The sequence below is a fragment of the Canis lupus genome, chromosome 37, assembly GCF_048164855.1.
Source record: "Canis lupus baileyi chromosome 37, mCanLup2.hap1, whole genome shotgun sequence".
NCBI lineage: Eukaryota > Metazoa > Chordata > Mammalia > Carnivora > Canidae > Canis > Canis lupus.
This window is the reverse complement of record NC_132874.1, coordinates 22,537,033-22,548,264: the sequence shown is the minus strand read 5'-3', so window position 1 is coordinate 22,548,264 and position 11,232 is coordinate 22,537,033. Positions and strand designations below refer to the sequence as shown.

The 11,232-nt window shown below is 48.5% G+C and overlaps 1 long non-coding RNA gene across 1 annotated transcript; it reads left to right on the top strand.

Annotated features, from left to right (window-relative positions):
• The first annotated feature begins 46 nt into the window (after nucleotides 1-46).
• LOC140626095 (uncharacterized) lies at nucleotides 47-10,481 on the top strand. Its single transcript, XR_012025310.1, has 5 exons — nucleotides 47-139; nucleotides 4,276-4,388; nucleotides 5,709-5,770; nucleotides 9,766-9,800; nucleotides 10,299-10,481. It is a non-coding gene; the product is annotated as an uncharacterized lncRNA (long non-coding RNA).
• The last annotated feature ends 751 nt before the right edge of the window (nucleotides 10,482-11,232 follow it).

The window sequence follows — 11,232 nt, the reverse complement described above, 5'->3', positions numbered from 1 at the left end:
CGGCCCCGCCGCCGCCGCCGGGACTGGACGAGGCGCTGGGGACGCGGGCGGGCGGGCCGGGCCCCGAGCACACGCTGCTCCCTCCCGCGTCCCGATCCCCGGCAGCCCTGGCCCGGCGGCGCGTCCCCGCGGACTGGAGGTGCGGGCGGGGGCGGGGCGGGGCGGGGCGGGGCGGGGGGACCCGGGGCCGGGGCTGTCGGCCTCGCCCTGGTCTCCGCGCCCGGGCCGGGGGGTCGGGGGGTCGGGGGGTCGGGGGCCGGGGTCCGAGGGCGGGGCTCCGGGGGACCGGGGGGCCGGGGGCGGGGGCTGGGCTTGGGGCCGGGGTCCGGGGGTCCGAGGGCGGGGATCCGGGGGGCCGGGGGGGCCAGGGGCGGGAGCTGGGGTCCAGGGGTCCGGGGGTCCGGGGGCCGGAATCCGGGGGGCCGGGGGGCGGGGATCCGGGGTCCGAGGTTGGGATCCGGGGGCGGGGTCCGGGCTCGGGGCCGGGGACCAGGGGCGGGGGACCAGGGGGCGGGGGTCCGGGGCCCAGGAGTCGGGGGGCCGGGGTGCCAGGGGCGGGGGTCCGGGATCCGGGGTGCCAGGGGCGGGGGTCCGGGGCCCCCCCAGCCGGACCCTGGACCCCCGCGCTCCCCCTCCCGCCCCGCGTCCCCCCGCGCATTCCAGCCGTGCCACAGCGGGGACGCGCGCTGCAGACCGACCGGGACGCGGCGGGCCGGACAGCCCGGGAACGCGCGCCCCTTAGCACCTTGGCGGGCCAGCCAAGCGGTCGCTCCCCCAAAAACAGGGGGATCCCCCCACTGCTAAGACGTGGGACGAACCGGTGGTGGGGAAAGCAGCCTCCTCGGAAGGAGCCCCCCCCCGCCAACACCACCACCCGGAAGCTTCTAGCCCTTTGAGAGTCTGGGATTTGGGAAGTGAACCGGGGAAGCTGCCCACGTTGAAAACCGGGATTGCAGCAGCCGTGATTCACAGCCTCCTAATCCTCAGGCTGTTCCTAAGTGGAAGATGATTTCGAGCGATAGTTTGAGATTGGAAGTTAGTTCCAGAAGTGACTCAGGTGACCTCACATGGCCCTGGGCAGGGTGGGAGAGCCAGGCCCGGGCCCTCCAGGCTTTGCAGAGTTCTGGAAAGCACCGAGAGCCCAGGGAGGGCACAGAAACCTCAGAGGTTGAGGGCAGGTTGCTGCTCACTTGACTCCATCCGGCCCGCACCCCAGGACCCCCCATCAGCACCAACGGGCTGTATTCAGACTGTTCCAGAGGGTTCACCATCTAGGCTTAGCTTTGCCTCCGTGTCCTGGGTGTAGACGGGACAAGGAGTGGTCCACCGTTGGGCCTGCCGGGTGGGAAGCCGGACCAGTAAGTGTGGTGTGATGGATAGGCCAGGGCAGGACTCAGCACAGGCCCCGGGGGTGCCTGACCTGAAGGAGCCAGCGGGGCTGCCCTCCACCTTCCCCAACAAAGCCCCATTGAGGCCTCCCCCTCAGCCACCCTCCCAGGACACACCCCCTTTTCTCTCTCACCACTGAGCTGAACAGCCATCCCTAGTACTTTAAAGGCCAGAATTAAGGTGCTTTTATGCTTTCCGTTAAATCTTTCCTAGAAACAATCAGATCTTCGGTCCCCTGTTGCCAAGGAGACCTAACTTTGTGAAGCTGCCCCTCAGTCTGTGCCAGGCATTCCTGGTCACTAAAGAGAAGAAAGTATTTTCCTATCAGTCATGTTTCTTTGAAGAGACCCAGAACCAGAGAAAACTAAAAGTAACACCTGCCCCAAAGCCACTAATGATTACAGAAATTCAGACTAAAACACAATGAATTGCTATTTTTTAATCCATTGCATCGATACAGATTTCTAAAAATCAGTTAAAAGTTATCCCAAATCTGGGAAGAAGGCAAAAAGGATGGTTACCCTCGCAATGCATGTCCTTTCAAAGTTATTGGGCATTGTTTTAAAGCCCAAGGATTACTTCATTTTCTAGGAGGATATACCATTGCTTGATGTTGCTATTTAGTATTAATGAAGGCCTAAGACCCTGTAAGGATATAGATTAACGTGTAGATCTGTGCTTGATAGAAATGCAAATAATTTTTGCCCCAGAAAAGAGATAACTTCTCGGGTTATCATTTTAGTGCCCTGTAGGACATTAACCATTTTTATATCTAGTCTAGCAGTCTTATTTTAACATATTGCAAGGACTACATAAACCTGTTACCCCAAATGGTCTTTGAATCAGCTTTTTCATCTTACAAATTTTCTCCTTAGTTAACGAGGAGGAAAAAATTTCGGACACATGTGCCTGCCATATTTGTAGAAACATTTGAGAATCAGGCTTTTGAAAATTATACTTGGACAAGTCTGACAACAGGAGTGTTTGCAAGATTATGGAGAGGCAGGTACCCTCATATGCTGCTGTTGGGTGCATCAGTTGGAGCAGGCTCTTTGGAAGGCAGTTTGGCAGTAGTCGTTAAATTTGAAAATGTGGGGACGCCTGGGTGGCTCCATGCTCAGCAGTTGAGTGTCTACCTTTGGCTCAGGGCGTGATCCCGGGGTTCCGGGTTCCAGTCCCATATCAGCCTCCTTGCGGGGAGCCTGCTTCTCCCTCTGCCTGTGTCTCTGCTTCTTTCTGTGTGTCTCTCATGAATAAATAAATAAAACCTTTTTTTAAAAAATGAAAATGTGGATCACTTGTCACCCAACAATCCCTAGGATTCAATCCTAGGCACCAAGACAAAGGTATCAAGACACTTATCGTTGCAATGTTTTGCCATAATAAGAAATTGGAGAGAACTTCAATGTTCATTAAAAGTGGGATGAATAAATTATGATACTCAATGGAATACTATAAAGCTACAAAAATGGATCGATTATAAAAGTATGGATAGAGCTCAGAAACAAAATGACTGATGGGTATAGTGTAGTAATAAAGTTATGTATAACAAAAACAATACTAGATTTGGAAGGGTACCTGCCAAATTCATAAAGGCATCTTTGGGGTGGTGAACGAGTCCAGAGGGGAGGGTGTCAGGAACATTTACCTATAACGTTCTTACATACGTCTCTGATCACATGAATGTGCACGCTGTGTAACTTAAAAGGGACGTGGGCGCTGTGGAGGGTAGAAGTACACGGCCAGAGTGCCCCCAAGTGCTCACTTCTGGGTGCTAGGAATAATCACTCATGAGACTTCCTTCTTTTTTTTTTCTTTTTTAAGATTTTGTTTTATTTATTTGAGACAGAGAGAGAGCACAAGGGAGGGGAGGGGCAGAAGTAGAGGGAGGAGAAGCAGGCTCCCAGCTAAGCAGGGAGCCCAATGTGAGGCTCCATCCCAGGACTCCAAGACCACGACCTGAGCTGAAGGCAGACGCTTCACTGACTGAGCCACCCAGGCGCCCTGAGATTTCCTTCTTAGTATTTTTGTTACTTAAATATTTGATGATGATGATGATGATGATGATGAAAAAAAAAAACAACAACTCTGAAATGTGCAGCAGAATTTCTGACTCCTGGTCATGCCCAGACACTGAGTGACTCCAGCTATTTACTCTCCGATGTCTCATTTGAACGTTCTTGGCCTGGGTTTTCCTTTCTGCGCATTAGGAATCGTAAACAAGAAGTTTTGAGAAGCCTGAGCCTGCCGCAAGGACACAAAAGGTGGCAGATGGCAGAGACTGTGCTGTGAACACCTCTGAGGGCCTGTGGGATAGAAATGTCAGGACCAGATCCACAGGAGCAGAGCGGTCTCGGGCTGCAAATCCAGCTGAGGAGCTGCCGGGGCCTGCACCTACCTAACAGGATGTGAAATGGAGAACAAAGAGAAGCTCTCTGGGTCACCTGTCCGTCTTCCAAGCCTGGGGTAGAGTTACACAGGTGCAGTGGAGGAAGAGCCTTGGAAACCAGATACTTGAATCCGATTAATAAGAGCAAATGAAATTCCAGGCCTTTGCTTTTGAAGGGATGTTTGTCTCTCTGTCCTGCAGTTGTTTTGTGTGGGCTTGTTGTTTTGTTTTGCTTTGCTTTGCTGTAAGCTCTGTCTTTTCCCCCTAGCCCTCGTGGTCAACAGCCTGTGCAAAAGTTGGAAGCCGCTTCTCCAGGTGCCCACCCCCCCGCCCCCGTACCCCATTCCATCTGCGTCCAGCAGCACCACGGAAAGCCGGGAAGCGAGCCGGGAGTGGGGGAGGCTGTCCCAGCCCCAGGGCAGCCCTAACCACACAGGCTTTGCCATTTGTATCCCCCTCTCCCCACTCTCTGCCTCCACCAATTTGCAAAATTACAGCTCAAGAGGCATTTTTCGTCATTACCTGTGCTTGGGATGCATTTAAGGAACTATTCGTATCCACACCAGGATTTACTGTTGGGTTCCAGCTCACCGGTTGCAGACCCGGGAAGGTAATTTGGCGAGCATCTGCAGACCACAGCTCTTCTCTGTTTGTCTTTAAAAGAAGAGCAGTGAGGGAAGCCTGAGTGGCTCAGCAGTTGAGTGGCTGCCTTTGGCTCAGTTCCTGGGATTGAATCTCACATTGGGGTCCCCGCAGGGAGCCTGCTTCTCCCTCTGCCTGTGTCTCTGCCTTTCTCTGTGTGTCTCTCATGAATAAATAAATAAAATCTAAAAAAAAAAAAAAAAAAAAGAAAAGAAAAGAAAAGAAGAGCAATGAGAGGCCCTACAGTTGTGAACAGTGCAGCATGTTAACTGCTCTGATCCTCCCTACAGCACCTGGGCATGGGGCATGGGGAGGATAATTGTCCCTTGGCCAATAAGGAAACTGAAGACTCCAACAGGATCTAAAGTGGTCCCAATCCATGGCTAGCCCCATACTGAGGGCCTCCCTTGTTCATCCCACCAGCCTCGTCTGGCCTCCGACCGTCCGCATTGGCCTCTCTCCACTGTCTGCGGGTGCTTCCACCCAACGCCCGCTCACGGGCCTGACAGGCCTTCCCCATGCCCCCCCACCACCACCTGCCTTAGACTGCTGACTGCTGATTCCTACCCACCCTTTAGACCAGGCTTTCTCAAACCCTAATGTGCCTCTGGATTCTGGGGAAGCTTATTGAAAAGCCGATCCTGATTCATTAGGTCTGGATGGGCCTGAGAGTCTGCATCTCTGACAAGTTCTCAAGAGATGCCAGCGCTCATGGTCTGCAGGATGCTCTGGGTAGCAAGGCTAATTCTAGCATAAACCAGACCAAGCGAGCCTGGGAAATGTCAGGAAACAACGTTGTATAGTCTCATAAGGCCTGCATTCATTCCTAATTGTAAGTAAACATTCATAATGATTTTCTGGAGAGAATGTAATCTCCACGGGGACAGGGAGGGGCTGTCACTGTCTCATTCATATTTGCATGACGAATGCCCAACACAGAGCCAGGCATCTGATGAATGCTCACTAAATATCTGTGGAATGACTGAATGAGCCAGAGAGCCAACACCGTTCTTCCCACCAAAATGCCATCCCTTGATTTCCAACAATTAGACTTCTGGGAAGTTTCATAATTTATCATCAAACCCCAGGCATTGAACCATTTTTAAAAAGGGACAGGCTAAATCGTTCACAATGGGATTTTATTTTCTTCTGTGCACTTTTATGTTTTTCCAAATGTCATGCGATAATCAGGCGTAACTTCAGTAAATCGAAGGTAATTTAAAAGTTCAAGTTCATCTAAGCAGATTCCTGTACGGTCTACACGGTCACTCCTCCTTTGTCACTGCAGATGCTCAGCTTGCTGTGCTCCTAGCATCTGGTTTCTGGCTACGAAGGAAGGTCGGACTGCAGGTGAGTACTGAGACTGACTCAGGTATCAAATCTCTCTGAATCGGTCCTTTTAATCCATTTATTCCCTCTCATCCTTGTTACCCCTGAGGGATCCTAACCCTATTCCTATAGTGGCGAAGGCAAAAAAGTCCCTCTATCTTTTGAGGTCTTCCAGCTGGACTAAGAATTAAATTACATGAGACAAATTAGCAAAAGAACCACTCCCCCAAGCTTTTATTAAATGTGCATGGAGGGGGAATCCTTGGGTAGCTCAGCGGTTGAACACCTGCCTTCAGCCCAGGGTGTGATCCTGGAGTCCCTAGATTGAGTCCCACATCGGGCTCCCTGCATGGAGCTTGCTTCTCCCTCTGCTTATGTCTCTGCCTCTCTCTCTCTCTCTCTCTCTCTCTCGTCTCTCATGAATAAATAAATAAAATCTTAAAAAAATAAAAATAAAAATAAATGCGTGTGGAAGCCCAATAACAAAATGGAGACCTAAGGAAATGACCACGCAGTCAGTTTTTGTACTTTTTTAGACAAAGAGACAATAAATGTGCAAGGAATTTACAGGACAAAGAAAACTTTGGGAGGGATCCCTGGGTGGCGCAGCAGTTTGGCGCCTGCCTTTGGCCCAGGGCGCGATCCTGGAGACCTGGGATCGAATCCCACGTCGGGCTCCCGGTGCATGGAGCCTGCTTCTCCCTCTGCCTGTGTCTCTGCCTCATTCTCTCTCTCTCTCTCTGTGACTATCACAAATAAATTTTAAAAAAAAGAAAACTTTGGGAGCTTCAATTAGTAAGAAATTCTTTTTTTTTAAGATTTTATTTATTTATTTATTTATTTATTTATTTATTTGAGAGAGAGAGTGCATACAAGCATGCATTGGGGGAGGGCCAGAGAGAGAGGGAGAATCAGACTCCCTGCAGAATACAAAGCCTGAGCTTGATCCCAGGACCCCAGGATTATGGCCTGAGCCAAAGTGAGATGCTTAACCAACTGAGCCACCCAGGCACTCCACAATTAGCAAGATGTTCTTTTTTTTTTTTTCCTTTTAAGATTTCATTTATGTAGCCCAGAAGCTGCTCTATTGCCTGAACAAAGAACAGTCAGGACCCCAGGATTGCCCACCTTCAAGTTGGTCCATGGTGATTTGGATCTGGGGAAATTTCAGAGCAATGTGTAGTAATTGCTGCATATCTGTACATATAGGCAAATAACCAACGTAGATTATTGGTGATCCCACTAGACTGACTTCATTGTCAAATAAAATATGCTTTTAAGTAATTGAGTTTGGAGTACATTTACCACAAATGAGAATTTGGTATTAGAGCAGTCTCTGGGCACCCGGGTGGCTCAGTCGGTTAGGTGTCTGCCTTCATCTCCTGGTCTTGGATCGAGCCCACATCAAGCTGCCTGCTCAGCAGGGAGCCTGCTTCTCCCTCTCCCTCAGCTTCTCTACCCCCTTCTCCCCATTTGTGCTCTCTGCTTTCTCTCTTAAATAAATGAATAAAATCATTAAAAAAAAAGAACAGTCTCATAAGCCACGCTTTTTGCCAACAGAGTGAACCGAGTATTGATAAGGTCACCTCTGATACATCAAAGTAAATCTACATAATGAACATACAGAATAAGTTTTAGACCATTGGAAAGATTATGCACAAGATGTTAAATGGTATTCCAGAATTTTTGTTTATTTTCACAAGTGTAATAATGGTGTTTTGTAATAAAAATGTCCTTGTTTTTAGGCTCTGTATGCCAAAGTCCTTGGTAATAACATGCCATAATATTAAAAATTAGCTTTCAGTTGGCCCCACAATAAATAGATGGATAGGCGAAGTGAATGTAGCAAGATGTTAATAATTATTGAATCCAAGTAAAGGATTGCAGTCCTTTATTATACAATTTTATTCCTTTAACTTTTTCGAATACTTGAAAATTTTCACAAGAAAGAAATTAGAGAGGGAGGATATATATTTTATTTCTACCCCTTTATAGTATCCAGATAATCTAAATGTGATTTCAAATAAGTAAGTCATAAATTAACAAGAAGGGGGTGGGGAGTCCTGTCTTCTGCCTTGAGAAACCATTTATTTCTGTTGATATTCTCAAAGTGATATTAAGGTTCAGATTCCGTATAAGCATCAGTGGGCAAGGATTTTTATCAAGCACATTAAAATCAGTCCAGGAGTAGTTCCTTTTTTTTTTTTTTTTTTTAAGATTGTATTTACTTATTTGTTCATGACAGACACAGAGACACAGGTAGAGGGACAAGTAGGCTCCCTGCAGGAAGCCCGACATGGGGCTCGATCCTGGACCCCGGGATCACTCCCTGAGCCAAAGGCAGACACTCAACTGCTGAGCCACCCAGGCATCCCAGTTCCAGAGTAGTTCCTATTCAATGAGTTAAAAGTCAAGGAAAAAAAGCAAAATCAAACAATCCTGCATCTCGTGTATAACTTACAGCTATGCACGAGGTGACAAAGAGTGTGGGGACAGCCATATTTCAAGGCTTCTCAGTCCTTAGTCCACCCAGTTTTTTTGCACACTCCATCACCATAGGACACAAGATCCCCCCAAAAATTAAGTCCAGGATACTGCATTTTATACCCTAGTTCCCCAAGTTAGGTATTCAACTAAATTTTAATAGAATCATTTCACCTGCTAGCTAAAGGGAACTTTAATGATTATTATTATTTCAGTGTAGTGAGTTGGTTGTACAATTATTAATGCTGCTGAGGGTAAAGATACTGCCCTAAGCATCCTTGCTTTAGTTGAACGACAGAGGGATTCCAGATTGGTCCCAGAGAAACATTTTTTGCTACAAGTGAATGAAAAGGAGATTGAGGCACTTCAGGCTTATTCAGAAAATTTGGGGGAAAGATTTGGGTCAAGTTTACTCCATTCGATATCTGCTCCTATCTGTCTACCCAACATCTTGTCCATTTAGAGCCTTTTCAATCTAACACATCAGCCATCAGCCGTGCAGGTGAAGTGAGCAAGGTCTCCTAGTCAGGAAGGCTCCTTATGGTGTAGAGGTGCTTCTGAAAAGATTGGATTGACTCAGTGTCCATAACTTTGATTAGAATGAACAGGCATTTATAATAGGGTCTAGGGCAGCCCCGGTGGCGCAGCGGTTTAGCGCCGCCTGCAGCCCGGGGTGTGATCCTGGAGACCCGGGATGGAGTCCCACGTCGGGCTCCCTGCATGGAGCCTGCTTCTCCCTCTGCCTGGGTCTCTGCCTCTCTCTTCGCTCTCTCTGAATGAATGAATAAATAAATCTTTTAAAAATAATAATAATAGGGTCTATATTTTTCCACTCAACCTCACCCACATACAGGGCCTTGTGTTTGTCCCCAAGAGCGTGGCTGAGCACCAAGGACCTGCTCTATTTTGGGGGGAATTGTATGGTTCAGGTCATTCAAGGGAGGAAATGTGAGTCAGTCCTGGGGCTCAGACTCAGCAGATGTTTGGAGAAATGCGCATCCTACCACTGGCAGTGGCACTGGAGGTGGAGGTGTCCGTGAGGGTCGTGGCCCAGGAGGACGTGTAGAACAACTCCTTATCACTCACAATCTGCAGGTGTGACTTGGCTTCCAAGCAGTAGTCTGTGCTGCCCGCCAGGTGATCCTTTCCACTCCCATTTTTTTTTCTTCCCCACCATGGCCAAGAGCGCTCCTGCCACCATGTTCCCTGCCATACACCCCAAGTGACTTAGACTCTTCCTTTCCTCCCCTTCCAGGGCATAATGTCTTGTCTCCCGCCCCTCTGTGCCCTTCCTTTTGGAATCTCAAGAGCATCATTTTGGGGTGGGAAACGCTTGTTTATTTCTCTTTGCCTTCTCCACACCATGACTCTAGCTTCTTGAGGGTTAGTCTAAGAAATGGGGGAAAATTTACATCAAGATAATGTTTGGAGATATCTTCCTGCAAATCAAGAGAACTTTAGAGCGTCTCAGGTGATCTTCCTTTGTAAAGCAAATAATCACCTGCTAATTTTCTTTTTCTGCTTTTGTGCAGATTCACATTTTCATCCTGAGATTTGCTCAATGCAGGTATGGCCACATGGATGAAAGCCTCTGCTTTTACCCTTCTCTCCCTCTCTCTAGCTGGCCCCTCTCTAGCTACTTGAAAGTAGCAGCCCAAATTACTGACATGTCTGCCCAGTCCAAGTATTTCAGCTAATTGTCAAATTTCTCCTATACGTTACCTCATGACTGTGAGGACCTCAGCAATAGGGCTTAAGATCTGCCCAGGCATAAAGGGTTCGGTGAACTGAAATCAGAATAAAGCTCAGGGCAACAGAACAAATGCCAGTGTCTTGGTTCAAGGAGTTGACTTTTATAGAAGTGAGTACATTTGTGTTAGTTGCTATGATGAATTGTTCTGACACTTACCCAGACAGGAAAATAATTGAAGTTTCTTTTCCCAAGGGCTCTTTAACTCAGACATTCAAAATGACTTGGCTCCGGTTCGCCCAGAGCGGAAGTCATGAGACTTGAAAAAACAAGTAAATACATTTTTATTATTTTTTATTTTTTAATTTTTTTTAGTAGATACATTTTTAAAGAGACGGACAAGGCGCTGCTTCCGGACAAGGCGCTGCTTCCCAAAAAGCCTCCAATTCAAGCCAATGATTGAAGAGGAGCTAAGAATAACTGAGATGTTTGCTTCCTCCTTACTTAGATTTATGTTAAGTTGTTATAACACTTGCATTAAACTCCCCAGTGAGAAGAGCACATGTGTGTGGAAAGTTTGTGCTTGAGGGACTATCCACCACCCCAAATTACGTATATGCCAAAGAACCAAGGCTAGTTCTGAAGACCAAATTGGGCGACAGCTATAGTTTAGAAACTAAGCAATCGCAGACTACTCCGGTAGGTTTGGGGTTTTGTTAATAACCTACTTTAAAGTGCAGCAGACCAGCATCTCCTTTGATTCTGATTATACTCCTACATCTCCAAGTTCAGTGTCAGCAGATAACGGAGCGATGGTAAGTGAGTGTTTCCCTGGCTTGCTGGTGCCCCGCATTCAGGAGACAGACTCCGTACAAAAGCAGCTGCCCTGGCAGGTCCACACGGCCCCTGGTCAGACCATGGCCCTGAGAGGGCGTCACTGGAAGGCAGCCCCCCTGACCGTGCTGGCCCCCCGGGGGGGTGCTGTGTGGGCATGCCTGGGGCAAACGGCCAGGGCTTCCAGGGGAGCCACACATTTCACACCCGTAACCACATCCTCCCCTGAAATGTAAGCACAGTCTAGTCTTCAGAGGCCTTTATATCGTTTTATATCCAATGATAAGAGCTCTTGGTGATTAATTGGGCAGCTTTTGGTCGCTTCTGGGAAACAGATTTTGACATGTCATGAGTATTTTTCAAATGGATAGAAAATGGAGTCAATGGGATCCCTGAGTGGCTCAGTGGTTTGACGCCTGCCTTCGGCCCAGGGCGTGATCCCGGGGTCCTGGGATCGAGTCCCACGTTGGGCTCC